The following is a 13,346-nucleotide window of genomic DNA, read 5'->3' as shown; positions in this document are numbered from 1 at the left end:
GCTTAGCCAGAAGGATGCTCAAGTCACAGTCCCCAGAAGGAAAGAAGGGTGTCCCCAAGACTTTGGACTGAAGTCTTTGCTGCTGAAATGCAGTGCTGTTGGGTGCTGGTGTCAGAGGTGGGACAGGTAGGAGTAAGTCGAGTGAGGTCGCTGGGAGTTGGATCTATCTATCTATCTATCTATCTATCTATCTATCTATCTATCTATCTATCTATCTATCTATTTATCTATCTATCTATCTATCCATCCATCTATCATCTATCCATTCATCTATCCATCCATCCATCCATCCATCCATCCATCCATCCATCTATCTATCTATCTATCTATCTATCTATCTATCTATCTATCTATCTATCTATCTATCTATCTCCTTTTCCCACAATCAGGTGAATATTTTATTTTGTTCTCTTACATGTTCTCATCATGATGCCTTGCCTTGTCACAGACCCCACACAGCGGAGCCAATGAACCATGGACTAAAACCAGAGTCAAAATTAAGCGTACCTTAAAGAGTGTTTTCTCTGACATTTGTCAAGAGTGACTAAAGCTGTTGAACACAGTACCCTTTTGAGGAAGCTGAGCTTTACGGTTAGGCAGGGTGGGGGGCTGGAGAAGTGGCTTAGTTGTTAAGGGCACTGACTGCTTCTCCAAAGGATCCAAATTCAATTCCCAGAACTCACATGGCAGCTCACAGCTGTCTATAACTCCAGTCCCAGGGTAGAAGGCATCTTCAGGCAGACAAACATGCAAGCAAAACACCAATGCACATAAAAATAAACAAACTAAAATGAGGTAGAGTTCTGCTCTCAAATGCAGTGGGTTTCAGGGTCATATCCAAAGAGAGCTCATTAGCTCATTTGTGGGGGAGCCCGGCTGCTCTCACTGTTTACTGTGCACCATGGAGTAAAGTCTAACGCAGAAAAGTGTGGGAGCCAAGATGGTTTTTATGGCTAGCCCTTCCTTACTTAAAGAAAAAAGAAAAAGAAAAGACATTTTTAAATGCATGTAAGTGCAAATAGTGTTATTGTAGGGAAGACATAGGAAACTTCTCGAATTTACTATTTTCAGTAATTTTTTGAGTGCTAATAATTGCCATTACTAGCCACTGTTATTCTCAACCAAAGGAGAGCCCCGGGGTCACACTGGTGAGGGATTTCTAAGGTTCAGGACCCCTGATTGGCTGACATTTGTCTAGGGGTGTCCTGGTGAATGTGTGCTGGCAGGTGATCCTATCTACAATGATTGGAACATTAGAAATTCCCTTTGGATGGTCTGTTCCTGAATGGTGATAGGGTAGTCTGTTTGTGGTCTTTCTTGGAACCAGGTATTGCCTCAGGGTGAACTATTGAGACTCAGGCCTTTATTGAGCTGGTCATGGATGGGTCCTACAGGGCCCATCTCCTTTCCTTCCATTATACACCCAGCAATGGGATGGCAGAGTCATATGGTTGGATGATGCCTTCTTTTGCAGGACCGCTAAGGTTTTTTTGCCGCAATACACCATCTTACATTGCTATTCATAGTAGATAGGTGTTTCTCTTCGCCACACTTTCACCAAGCCTGGTGAAATACTCTATTTTTGTGAATATCACTTTAGCAGGTATGAGAAGACTGGTAGCTGGATTTTCACTGCCCTGGTTATTAGCAATGCTGAGAAGTCTTCATGCAGAGCGGTAGTAGCACAGGCCTTTAATCCCATGCTTCGGATGCAGCAGCAGGTGGATCTCTGTGAGATTGAGGCCAATCTGGTCTACAACAGAGCAAGTTCCAGGACAGGCTCCAAAGCTACAGAGAGAAATCCTGTCTTGAAAACAAAAAACAAATTAAAAAAAGAATTTTTCATGCAGTTCTTGACCATTGGAAGATCTTTACACTGAGTTGTCTATTCAAGTCTTTTCTCAGCAGATCTAATGTTCTTTACATGGTGTTTACTGTTAGTATACGAGAAGTCAACTGAGTCGTGTGTTGTGTGTCCAGAAGATTTGTTCATCCCTTTGTCCCTCCGTGTGTGTGTGTGTGTGTGTGTGTGTGTGTGTGTGTGTGTGTGTATGTGGGTGTGGGTTTTGTAAAGACTCAGGGTCAGTTTGTATACCATTCATTTCCGTTTTCTGCATACATGCCCCTGTTACTAGTTCCGGGAGTTCCAGCACTACTAGTCCAACTGAAGTAGAGGTTACTAGAGATAGTTTTATTCATGTCTGGGCTTATGGAAAAGCATGGAGACTATATACTTTCCAGGAAAGCCTCCCCATTTTCAAAAGGGAAGGTGCTCTCAGGGTTTTTAATGGGGACAGGTAGAAGAAATTTTTTGTTCTTCTGTGGAAATTTCTTAAATAGTGGAGAATTTGCATAGGGATTTTTCTTTGGGCCTCAGGATGTCCTCGGTCCCTAATTAACATACGAATAGGTAACAAGAAGACCTGGTCTCTAAGTTAGAGTATGGGGTGTGTGTGTGTGTGTGTGTGTGTGTGTGTGTGTGTGTGTGTGTGTGTGTGAAGGATTGGCCTTCCATTAAGGGGGAAGGCTAGGTTGGCAGGGTTTACTTTACTTTGCGCATGAATGCTCGGCTAAAGAAGGCTGCTGCTTCCTGATAAGGCTTATCTCCTCCTTTAGAAATGTATTTTCATTTTCTCTGCAACTTTTATTTGATCTAGTACTTTGGTTTATGACCCCTAGTAACAAGCTCCATAAGTGTGACAAAAGTAACCAGTCTTTTACCAACCTTGAAAGCAACCATGGGAGAGGAGACTAAGTGGTAGGCCTTTCATACATGATTGTTACAATGTTGAAACTGTTGGGTCTGTTTTTTAAAACTGTTGTTTTTTAAACCATTTTTCTAACTACATGAATCCATGTCTGGATTGATGTAAAATGACACTTTAATAAGTTTTCAGTATATAAATAATAATCCAGCTGCAAGAAATTAAGGCAATATTATGAGAAACAGTAATCGGACTGGCGAGATGGCTCAGTGACTAATGCTTGTAACCCAGTTACCTGGGCTTTGGCGCCCTCTTCTGGCCATTGTGGGCACTTGAACTTATGTATATATACCCACACAGAGACACATAATTGACAATATCATAAAAGAGATTCTTTAAAAATAGTAGCTAGAGACTAGAGAGGTAGTTCAGTTAGTAAAACATTTTGCAAGTACTGACTGAGTTGCAGAACAGCCAGGGCTACACAGTGAAAGACTGTCTCAAAAAAACAAAACAAAACAAAACAAATAATCTAATTTGTTTACACTTTTTTTACTTTTTGTTTGTTTTTGTTTTGTTTTTTGATACAGGGTTTTCTGTGTAGCTTTGGAGCCTGTCCTGGAACTTGCTCTGTAGACCAGGCTGGCCTTGAACTCACAGAGATCTATCTGCCTGCCTCTGCCTTTTGAGTGTTGAGATTAAAGGTGTGGATCCTCCTACCTCTGCTTCTTGAGTGCTAGGATTAAAGGCATGTACCACCACCAACTGGCTTGTTTCTACTTTTCATGGAGTTCTTTGTTGTTTCTAGGTTGGGGCTGCTGCAAATAACACAACTGTAATCTCTCTTGAACATGTCACCTGGTGCAGGGATATCAGCATTTTGTTTAACTGTGTGCTTAGAAATTCAACAATTGTGTTGGCCACAATTTTCCCAATTAATTGACAAAAAGCTCCCAGCAGCAGCATTCGAGCATCCAGTTCCTGGGCATTCTGCTCAGAAAAGTATTTTCAGTTTCTGCTACTGTTTGAGATATATTAACAATAGTATGCCATTGTGGTTTTAATTTGCATGTATAACATTTTGCATATTGGTTGCCTAATTGGGTATCTTCTTTGGTAACATGTCTGCTAGACTCTTTCACTCAATTCAAAAGTCCTGAATTTTTCTCTTATTCCTTTATAAAAATTTTTAAAATGTATTCTAGTTATGAGTCATTTGTCCATTTATTTTGAATACATTCTCCAACTCTGACTTGCCTTTTCATTCTCCCCAGTGGTGTCTTTTGCTGAACACAAATCATTTTGAACTTTAATACAGTCCAAAATGGCTTTTTTTCTTTGGGTCTGTTTAAGAGATGTTTTTTTCCAAGGCCATGAAGCTTTCTCATGTATACCTTCCAGGAATTGTGTTGTTTTCTTCTCATTGGTTAAGTCTGACCCATCTGGAGCAGATGTGTGTGCTGTTGAGTTGGAGGGGTCTGAGATGCCCTTTTCTCTGTGTTTGTCGGTTGACCTAGATATTCTGTACCCCACACATATGGAGTGCTACCTCTGCTCTATCTATCATTGTTAAGTTCTTCCGACCAACAAGCCTCTTTGCCAATGCAATAATCCAAATCAAACCAGATCAGACCAAATTTTAAAAAGGCCCAGGTTTAGTGGGTGCCAGTGCTCCCAGGGGGTTCCCAGGAAAACATGGAGAGGGGGAAGGAGAACCAGAATGACCACCAGGGAAGCAAAAGGGGAGACCACATGTTCGTTCTCTGGGGGGCGGTTTAAATAGCCCTGTGGGAGTGGTCTTGAACTTCCCTGGGAGGGGGTCACCATTTGACAGGCTTTCTCAGAGGTGGGGTTTGGACTGAGGCAACTCCCAGGGGAGGGGGCTTTGCCAGGGAACTTTACACCCAACATTCCAAAGTGAATGCCAGGGGGCTGCGGTGAAGCCCCCAACTAAACATCTCTCCCCCTCATTCTTTCTCTCATCTGTCTGTCTGTCTGTCTTTCTATCTATCCGCCCATCCATCTATCTATCACCTATCATCTATCTAGCTGTCAGTTATTACTTATCACCTATCTGTCTGTCTGTCTGTCTGTCTGTCTACCTATCTATATTCATCAAAACAGAGCATGCTAGTTTTTAACTCCCTGCTCTCTTCCATTATTGGGCTTTCTTCCACTCAACGTCATACTAACACTAAATTCATCACTGTAGCTTTATAATCCATCTTGGTTTCTTGTGCTAGGGGTTTTCCATCTTTATCCTTCAGGGGAAAAATAGAGCATGTTAACTTAGCTCAGTGCTTTGCCTTTCCCCTGGGACCTTGACCTTGAAGCTCTACTGTCTTCATTTGCTGTTGGTGTCTTCAAGTAGACATTGTCTAAAACAAAATGCACTCAGCATTAATAGTTACCACTTATCAGTTATAGTTATTATAGTTATCAGTCTGGTCTTTAGCTGACTGGTTATAGATGGAAACAGAAATTCAACCGTAACATTTTTGGAGCTTTTTAAAAATTGTACAATATAAAATTTTTAAAAATTATACAATATAAAAAGTTTACTAAGTTAGCTATTTAAAGTATTTGACTCAGTGGCATTTCGCACATACATGATGCTGTGCACTCAATTGATGACCAGCTCCACAGCATCTTATTCACCCTTTTTAAGGCTTACAGCATCTTCCTCCTCCTCTCTAAGGCTCACAGCATCCTCACCATCCTCACTAAGGTTCACCGCCCACACAGTGCTCACTAGGGCACTCCCAGGCCACTTCAATCTGTCCTCACTGCTGATGACCAATGTTAGTAACATTTTAAGTTCCTAGAGTGTTTTATGGATACATTATTTATCACAAAGTGCATTGATTGGTTGTGTTTCTGGTATACAGGGTACACTTTAGCCTTACTTCTGTGTTGGTAACAGAACAGGCATACATTTAGTATATAGAAATGGGGCTCCTCCTCAAAACATCTCAGCATGTGTATGCAAGTGTTCTAATATCTAGGGGTGTGAAGGAGTCTCAAATCAAAATACTTGGTCTAGAGCATTTCAGAAAAGAAGGTTTCAGACTATGTGATGTGGCACGTGCCTTCAATCCCAGCACTTGGGAGGCAGAAGCAGGCGGATCTCTGTGAATTCAAGGCCAGCAGGGTGTACAAAGCAAGATCCGGGACAATCAGGGCTGTTACACAGAGAAAACCTGTCTCGAAAAACAAACAAGAAAGAAAGAAAGAAAGAAAGAAGGAAGGAAGGAAGGAAGGAAGGAAGGAAGGAAAGAAGAAAGGAAGGAAGAAAGGGAAGGAAGGAAGAAGGGAAAGAGATGAGGAGGGAGGGGGAGAGAGAAGGCGGGAGGGAGAGAAATTTAAAAAAAAAATATCCTCATCCAGTATCTCATTTTGATCTCTTGAAGGGACCTGAGATGGGTCAAAGTTTCCCTACCTTTTACTAGTGAGGAAGGAGTTTGTGTTGGAGTCTGAGCAGAGCTCATACCAGGTCAGCTGAGGATGAACTGAGGGACCCCACAGAGCTGGAGTGGATTCCAGCAGTCGCACTAAAATGTGCCACTATCGCCTCGGGTATCTCTTTAGCCGCATGCCATCCTCCCGGCCTCACATCGCATCTTTGCTAAGATGCTAAGCAGTAATTAATACAACAAGCAGCCATCCTGGAAGCTGGAACATTCCGTGCGCTGATGAGAGATGTAGTATCTCCTTTCTCCCTGGGGAAAGTGAATAATTGACTACCTGGCCTGCCCTGCGTCACGGAACAGGCAGCTTTGCGCTTCTCAGATACCAAATGTTCTGTTCAGTGGAGAAGAATATTCTTTGTTCTGGGACCATCTCCAGTGTTTAACAGGCTGTCCAGCGGGGTGGGAAAGAGTGGACCACCCAAGTGTCCATCATGCCATGGCTCCGCCCACGACCCCAAGCAGAGCTGAGCAATTATTCCCGCCAGTACAGTACAACCGAAATTAACCAAAGTAGATCAGTGCCAGGAAGTCGCAGGAAGTCGGAGCTAGCATTAAACGCCAAGATTATCTGGGAGTCAGGAAGTTCAGAAGGTACTGTAAGGGGACAAAAAGAGGCCACTGAGTTCAAATGCAGGTCCCAGAGCGTCAAGAAAGTCAGAGCAGAGTTTAGCAGTCCCAGTCACTGACAGCAGGAACTGCCCCTGCTACAACAGTTGTGCAATATGACAGGTGACAGGTATTACACCCCACAGTAAGGACAAGGGGACCAAGACTGCAGCACTTACACAGCCCCACCCTCGCCACCTTCACCTACAATCTAAGTCCAAGTCTCCCTTATCCAGTGTCCTTCTCCTTTCGAAGCTGTGCTCACGTTCCACCATGTGTTCAAATCCACTCCAGCTCTGTGGCGTCCCTAAGATTCTAGGGAAAGTAAAACCCTGATAAGATTTAAGGAATTTTACACATTCCCACCATAAACACGGGCATGCCACACCAGTTATTCTTGTGCATGTGTCTTTGCACTGATTTGCAAAAGGTATGGAGCTTGCTTCCTTCTACGGAAGATGCCAGACTAAAGTAAACTGTGTTTATCCTGCTAATTCGATTGAAACTCAAGTAACATGAAATGAAGTATTTTAAAATTGTGCAACTTCCCCAAAGTAAAATCACATATTCCCGAGGTAGCTACTCTCCGTTCCTTCCCTGTTCCTGCCTTCAGAAGCTGACAGTGAGTTTCCATTCGTGTAAATTCGCCTGCTCAGTTGTTTCAAGTATCTGAAACGATTTGGTATCGCAGAATGTGGTTGTTTTGAGGCTCTCCCTATCACAGAATGTGGTTGTTTTGAGGCTCTTCCATCTTGTGTGATGGGTCAACATTTCATAGCTTTTCATAGCTGAATGACACTCCCCTATACGCCCACACCACCGTGAGCTATTCTAACTTGTGTACTGATGAACATCCATGCTAATTCTACCTGTGGCTCCTGTGTACATACTTCTTTTTTTCCCCTACTTTCGGGTGTATACTGAGAAACTGAACTAATGGATGAATCACATGATTAAGCTTCCAAAAGTTGTTAGAAAAGTGCTGGCCTTGAGGGCTTCTGCACACGTGTGATGCACACACATACACTTGGGCACACAGACATAAACATGAAAAAAAAAAGTGGAGGGAATCTGAGAACTCTGGTCTCTTCCTCGGTTTTGCTTCATAGCCACCAGGAGGTGAGCAGTTTCCTTCACTTCCACCATGGTGCATTCTGGTACCACGGGCCCCACAGCAACAGGCAGACCCACAACGAATTGAATCTTTGAAACCATGAGTCCAAATAAACCTTCCTCTTTTTAAGTTGATTCCCAAAGGTATTTTGCTACGGTGGAAAGACAGCTAACACATTTGCACTCAGTGTCACGGGGTCAGGCTTATAGGTGCTCCAAGGCTTAACAAATAATATTCCCGATGAGGAATTGTTCATCCTCAAATGGAGAAAGTGCTCTGTTGAGAAACACAGTAAGCAGCCCAAGCTCTTCAAGGTTGCTCAGGACTGGCCCTGCTGGGGCTGGAGAAATGGCTTAGTAGTCAAGAGGGTGTATGGACCTCGCAGAGGATCCAAACCCAGTTCCCCCAGCACCTACAGCGAAATACTAATGTTCTCCTGAAACTCTAGCTCCAGGGGGATGTGGTGCCTTGCCTGGACTCCACAGGCTCCTGCATGCATGTGAATAGACTCACAAGTAGACACATAATTAAAAGATGAAAATAACTCTAAAAATAGATGCCCTTCCTTTAGACACCTAGCCACATGTGGGAAGCCCTTGTGTTTTCTCAATCTTCAATAATTCAACCTCCGTAGCAGCTAGAGGCAGTCATGGAATATAGGTTTTGGGGTTTGATTTGTTTGTTTTGTTTTCTTTTTAATATTAAAAAAAGGTGTGTGTGTGTGTGTGTGTGTGTGTGTGTGTGTGTGTGTATGCCACTGGATACAGGCACCAATGAGTTCAGAATAGGATATCATAGTTCCTGGAGCTGAAGTTACAGGCAGGCAGTTATGAGGTGCCTAACTAGGGTACTGGGACCAAACTCAGGCCCTCTGGAAGAGCAGTACATGCTCTTAACCACTGAGCCATCGCCAGTCCCCTGAAACACAATTCTTACGAGCAAGACCAAAAGAGAAGTTTGCTGAGATTTATAGTAACGTTCCAGCTGCATTTTGTTCCTATACCAGCCCCAACCAACCATTCTTTTTTTCCCTTTTTTTATTATTTTTATTGAGCTCTACATTTTTCTCTGCTCCCCTGCCTACCTCTCCCCTCCCCTTCAACCCTCTTCCAACCAACCATTCTTTAAACCCAAGGTAAACTGCTCTCTGTCTTAGAGGTAACACTCCATTCCCCCAAGTTCCACATCTGATCTCACCCACCACACACTGTAAGCCGTGAGGGGAAAGCCGCGTGGGTTCCGGACAGATGAACATTCTCCTTACAGCTTTCCTTAAACAACACAGAATTAACAGCCTGTCACAAGGCCGTTTCCTTCGTAGAGGCTCCTGCAAGCCTTTTAGAGATATTGAAAGCACACAGGAGAATGTGCCACTTTTGTACAAACAGCTTGGCCCTTTCTGTGATAATTTTGAGCATCCACGGACTGTGGGGCTCAAGGAGTCAGTCCTCCCATTCCATACTGAAGGACAACTGCGTACGGCGCTATATTTCATCCGATGACGACTAACTTGGGAGGCTGAATCCGCAGAAGGAGACGCCCCACACTGCCACCTCAGCCCTGTGGTGTTATTTTGAGGCTGAGCCAGCAGGGCTCCTACCCTCCTGTTCTGGGTTTTTCATTGTGCGGAAATGTAAAAGCAGACCCCTTCCATCTATGTTAGGTAAGTGCTCTTTGCTTGCAACTAAGAAGTATCCCGACACAGCCTCCTGCCAAGGGTTGGCTGTTAGCCTTTGTCCTTAGTTTTTCTCTTCCTTGAAAGCCATCTGCTTGTATCTTTAGTCTTTACTGGACCATTTTCCTTATTTTATTCTTACATTAGGAACGTTACTCTTTTGTCTGAAATATGTGTGCACAATTATCTCTGCTCTGCCATGTTGCCATTCATCTGTAACTCTCTGTGTTGAATCTCTTGTACTTTCCCCATCTTAATGTAGCCGTGTCTGTCCATGTCTTCCTTGGCGGATTTTAAGTTATAAGTTAGTCTTAGAAACGCAGTACCCGGCCTGGCGGTGGTGGCACATGCCTTTAGTTCCAGCACTTGCGAGGCAGAAGCAGGTGGAGCTCTGTGAGTTCAAGGCCAGCCAAGGCTACACAGAGAAACCCTATCTCAAAAAACCAAAACTAAATAAATAATAAATAAACAAATAAAAGATAAAAGAAATATCATACCTGCTTCAAAGTTGTACGGATACCAGTGAGTAAGGTTTTAAAGATTATTTTGTCATTTATTTGTTTTATTTTAAACATCTATTTTCTAAATGGCATCTAAATCTTGACAATTTGTTTTATCATGAGAACCTATTATATTGTGTGATATTAAAACCTGGGAATATGACCATATTATACTTGGTCATGCTGAAAGAGCATTTAGAGTATAAAAACATTAAATCAGTAACAGGTAGCATTAAACGCATAGCAGGTATGCAACATTATCTCACGTAGTGTTCATGTTAGGAAGAAGTGGAGTTCTGTGTTGCCGTCTTGAGACAGGGTTTCCCTGCTGTCTCACTCACTTTTCTGCTGCCGTGGCCAACACCATGACCAAAGCCACTGGGGAGCAAAGGTTTATTTCATCTTACGGTTGTAGTCCACCGTGCAGGGAACTCTGGTCAGGAACTCTAGGCCAGAACTGAAGCAAAGGGCTTGGAGCAGCACTGCCTACTGGCTTGCTTCCCCTCTGCTCAGCCTGTTTTCTTAACCAGGATCACCTGCCCAGGGATGCTACCATCACAGTGGGCTGGCCCCTCCCACATCAATTATCAGTTAAGAAAACGCCCTCAAAGCCAAGCCCATAGGCCAATCTGATAGTTAATTCCTCAGCTGAGATTCCCTCTTCCCAAGAATGTCAACTTGACAACTATTGCTTGCCTTAACAGTCACCCTTAAGAGTCTGACAGAGAGGTTGACTGGGGTATGGGCTCTGGATTATCCGTTTACATATGAAATGGGAACTGGCTGGTAAGTTGTTGATGCTCTGTAGAAAATGGCTAGGCCTGAGAGGGGCAGTCCTTTTACACCAGCAAAACCCTCAGATACTGCAATATCAAAATACAGAATAAAAAGACATCACCTACTTGAGACAATTAGCACTTAACAAGACACGTGATGTTCTCCCTTGGGAGAATGCCTTTCCCATTCTGTTAAGAACAGAGTTGCAGATACCATTAGCAATCTTTTTGAATTTACCACTGAGTAGACGATGGGCATCTGACTCCTCAGCAGGTAAGATCCAGTTTAAATGTCCATAAACTGCAACCAAGGCTAAAAGAGAAGAGGATTAAATATAGGAAGAAGTAGAGAAGAGAGAGGGGAGTCAGGAACGCTTGAGTCCTGAACCCAGTTATCCCAGGAGCAAGTTCTAGCTCATCCTTAGTAACAAAAAGCATCAATTCTCTCTTTTGCCTAAATTACTTAGAATCATTTTCCCTCTGCATTTTATCTTTATAGAAAAGATGTTGTATGTGAGTTTTAATTAATTTATTTTTGGATAGTCCAGGCAGACTTTTTAAGGGAGGATTTAAACATCTGTATGTTGGCGTTTCAATATTATAAGAATCTGGAGACTACATCTTCAAATCTCCTCTGAGGGGGTGAAATCTGGGTAAGTGAATTTTGAAGTCTAAAGAAAATGGACAGAGTCTCTTGGGTTTAATCATTACTATTTCACAAGCTTGCACGGGCACTGACTGCTCGGGTAACGCAAGGACTTCTCTTTGATGTGAGCGATGCCAGTGGGCACTGTAGGTGGCTACAGCCCTTGGAATCAAAGAAAGTTTTTTAAGAAACTGGCCGATCATTCTTCAAGAAATACTGCACCTGCTGGCCCTCCTGAGAAAGGACTCATGGAGAATCATGGCCACTGTCTGCTTGTGATGCCTGGAAATGAGATGGGGGAAGCATAAATAAAAAGCCGGGAATCCAACTGTTCGCTCGGATCAGACAGGCTGGCTCCATTCTCAAAGATGCTATCAGAAATTGCCACTTGCTGATCTCATGCCGTTGGCATCTGGTGCTGCCAGGCCAAGATGTGACTTGGTAGTTTTCACTCTTTGTGTTCAGCATGCTTCTGTCTGGTCGTCTTCTCTGCTCATGTGCAACTCGAAATGCTCAGCAATAAAAATAGAGAAATAAATCTATTGCTGTAACTGGGGTGTGATCTGTCCCCAGCCTTCAGGTGGCAGCATTAGCAGACAAGGTGGTGAACTGTCAAGAAGTCAGGCTTCATGGAGGTCATCAGTCATTGGTGGTGTGCCTTGGGAGTGGGGGTTAATGCAGCTCACATGGGACCCCTAACGTGATGACTCTCACAAGACGGTCTTTTAAAAGTAAAAAATAAAATAAAATAAGGGGGGTTGGAGAGATGGCTCAGTGGTGAAGAACACTGGCTGCTCTTCCAGAAGACCAGGGTTCAATTCCCAGCACCCACATAGCAGCTCACAACTCTGTAAGTCCAAGAACTGACACCCTCACACCAATACACGTGAAATAAGATTAAATAAAAATAAAATAGAGACAAGCCTTCCAGGTTTTGTGGTGAACATCTAAAATTTCAACTCTCGGGAAATTGAGGCAGGAAGAGCTTGAGACCAGCCTAAGCTATGTAACAACGCCCTATCTCAAAGAGGGGGTGCAACAAGAGAAGGAAAGAGAAAATAGACGAAAAGAGAACAGGCGTAGCTACCCTCATCTACCCTCCCCACTGTCACTACCGTGATGTCATCTCCCGTGAGCTATCAGCTCGCTAGTGATGAGCTGATACAGGCATACAGACTTTGGACCGACAGAGCCATGGGCCAATTCGACCTCCTTTCTTCCTAAGTCACCTACCTTTGATAGTTTGCTGCAGTCACAGGGACTAGAGAAACCTAAACAAAGGGACACACTCAGTCCATCGTGCCTCCTGTCACAAAGGAAATGTAAGGAACTGCTTGGTCCTTGGTAGGGTAGGGAAAGAAATCCTACAGTGTTTTCCCTGACTTCTTAAGCTGGAGAGCACACAGACGGGGTGTGGATTGCCTGGATATGATAAAGTGACATCAATCACAGCCGTGTTTATGTTTGCTTCTAGCCTTGGCTTTTGGAAGAAGGGTAGGTATCTCGGTGGGTGTTTTCAACTTCTGTATTCGTTAATAAAAACAACTTTAAAACTACAAAGTGAAGCCTTCTGTAGATATTTTTGGATCAAAAACGTTATTTGCAGTATCAAGCAATCCTCAGCTCCCCTCATCCTGTCCTAACAGCCCCCCCTCATCCTTTTTCGAACAGCTAAGTCTGTAGACTATGGGTTTCTGTTGCTCTCTCAAGCTGCTTCCTGGGCTTCGGCAGAGAAGAGACAAATATTTTAATAACCAGAGAATGAAAGAGAAACCCGTCTCATCTCCTTGCACACCTAATTGGTAAAAAAAAAAAAAAAAAAAAAAAACTCAATGCTCAAAGGTAGCAGTCTTC

The sequence above is a fragment of the Microtus ochrogaster genome, chromosome 16, assembly GCF_000317375.1.
Source record: "Microtus ochrogaster isolate Prairie Vole_2 chromosome 16, MicOch1.0, whole genome shotgun sequence".
NCBI lineage: Eukaryota > Metazoa > Chordata > Mammalia > Rodentia > Cricetidae > Microtus > Microtus ochrogaster.
This window is presented reverse-complemented; position numbering follows the sequence as displayed.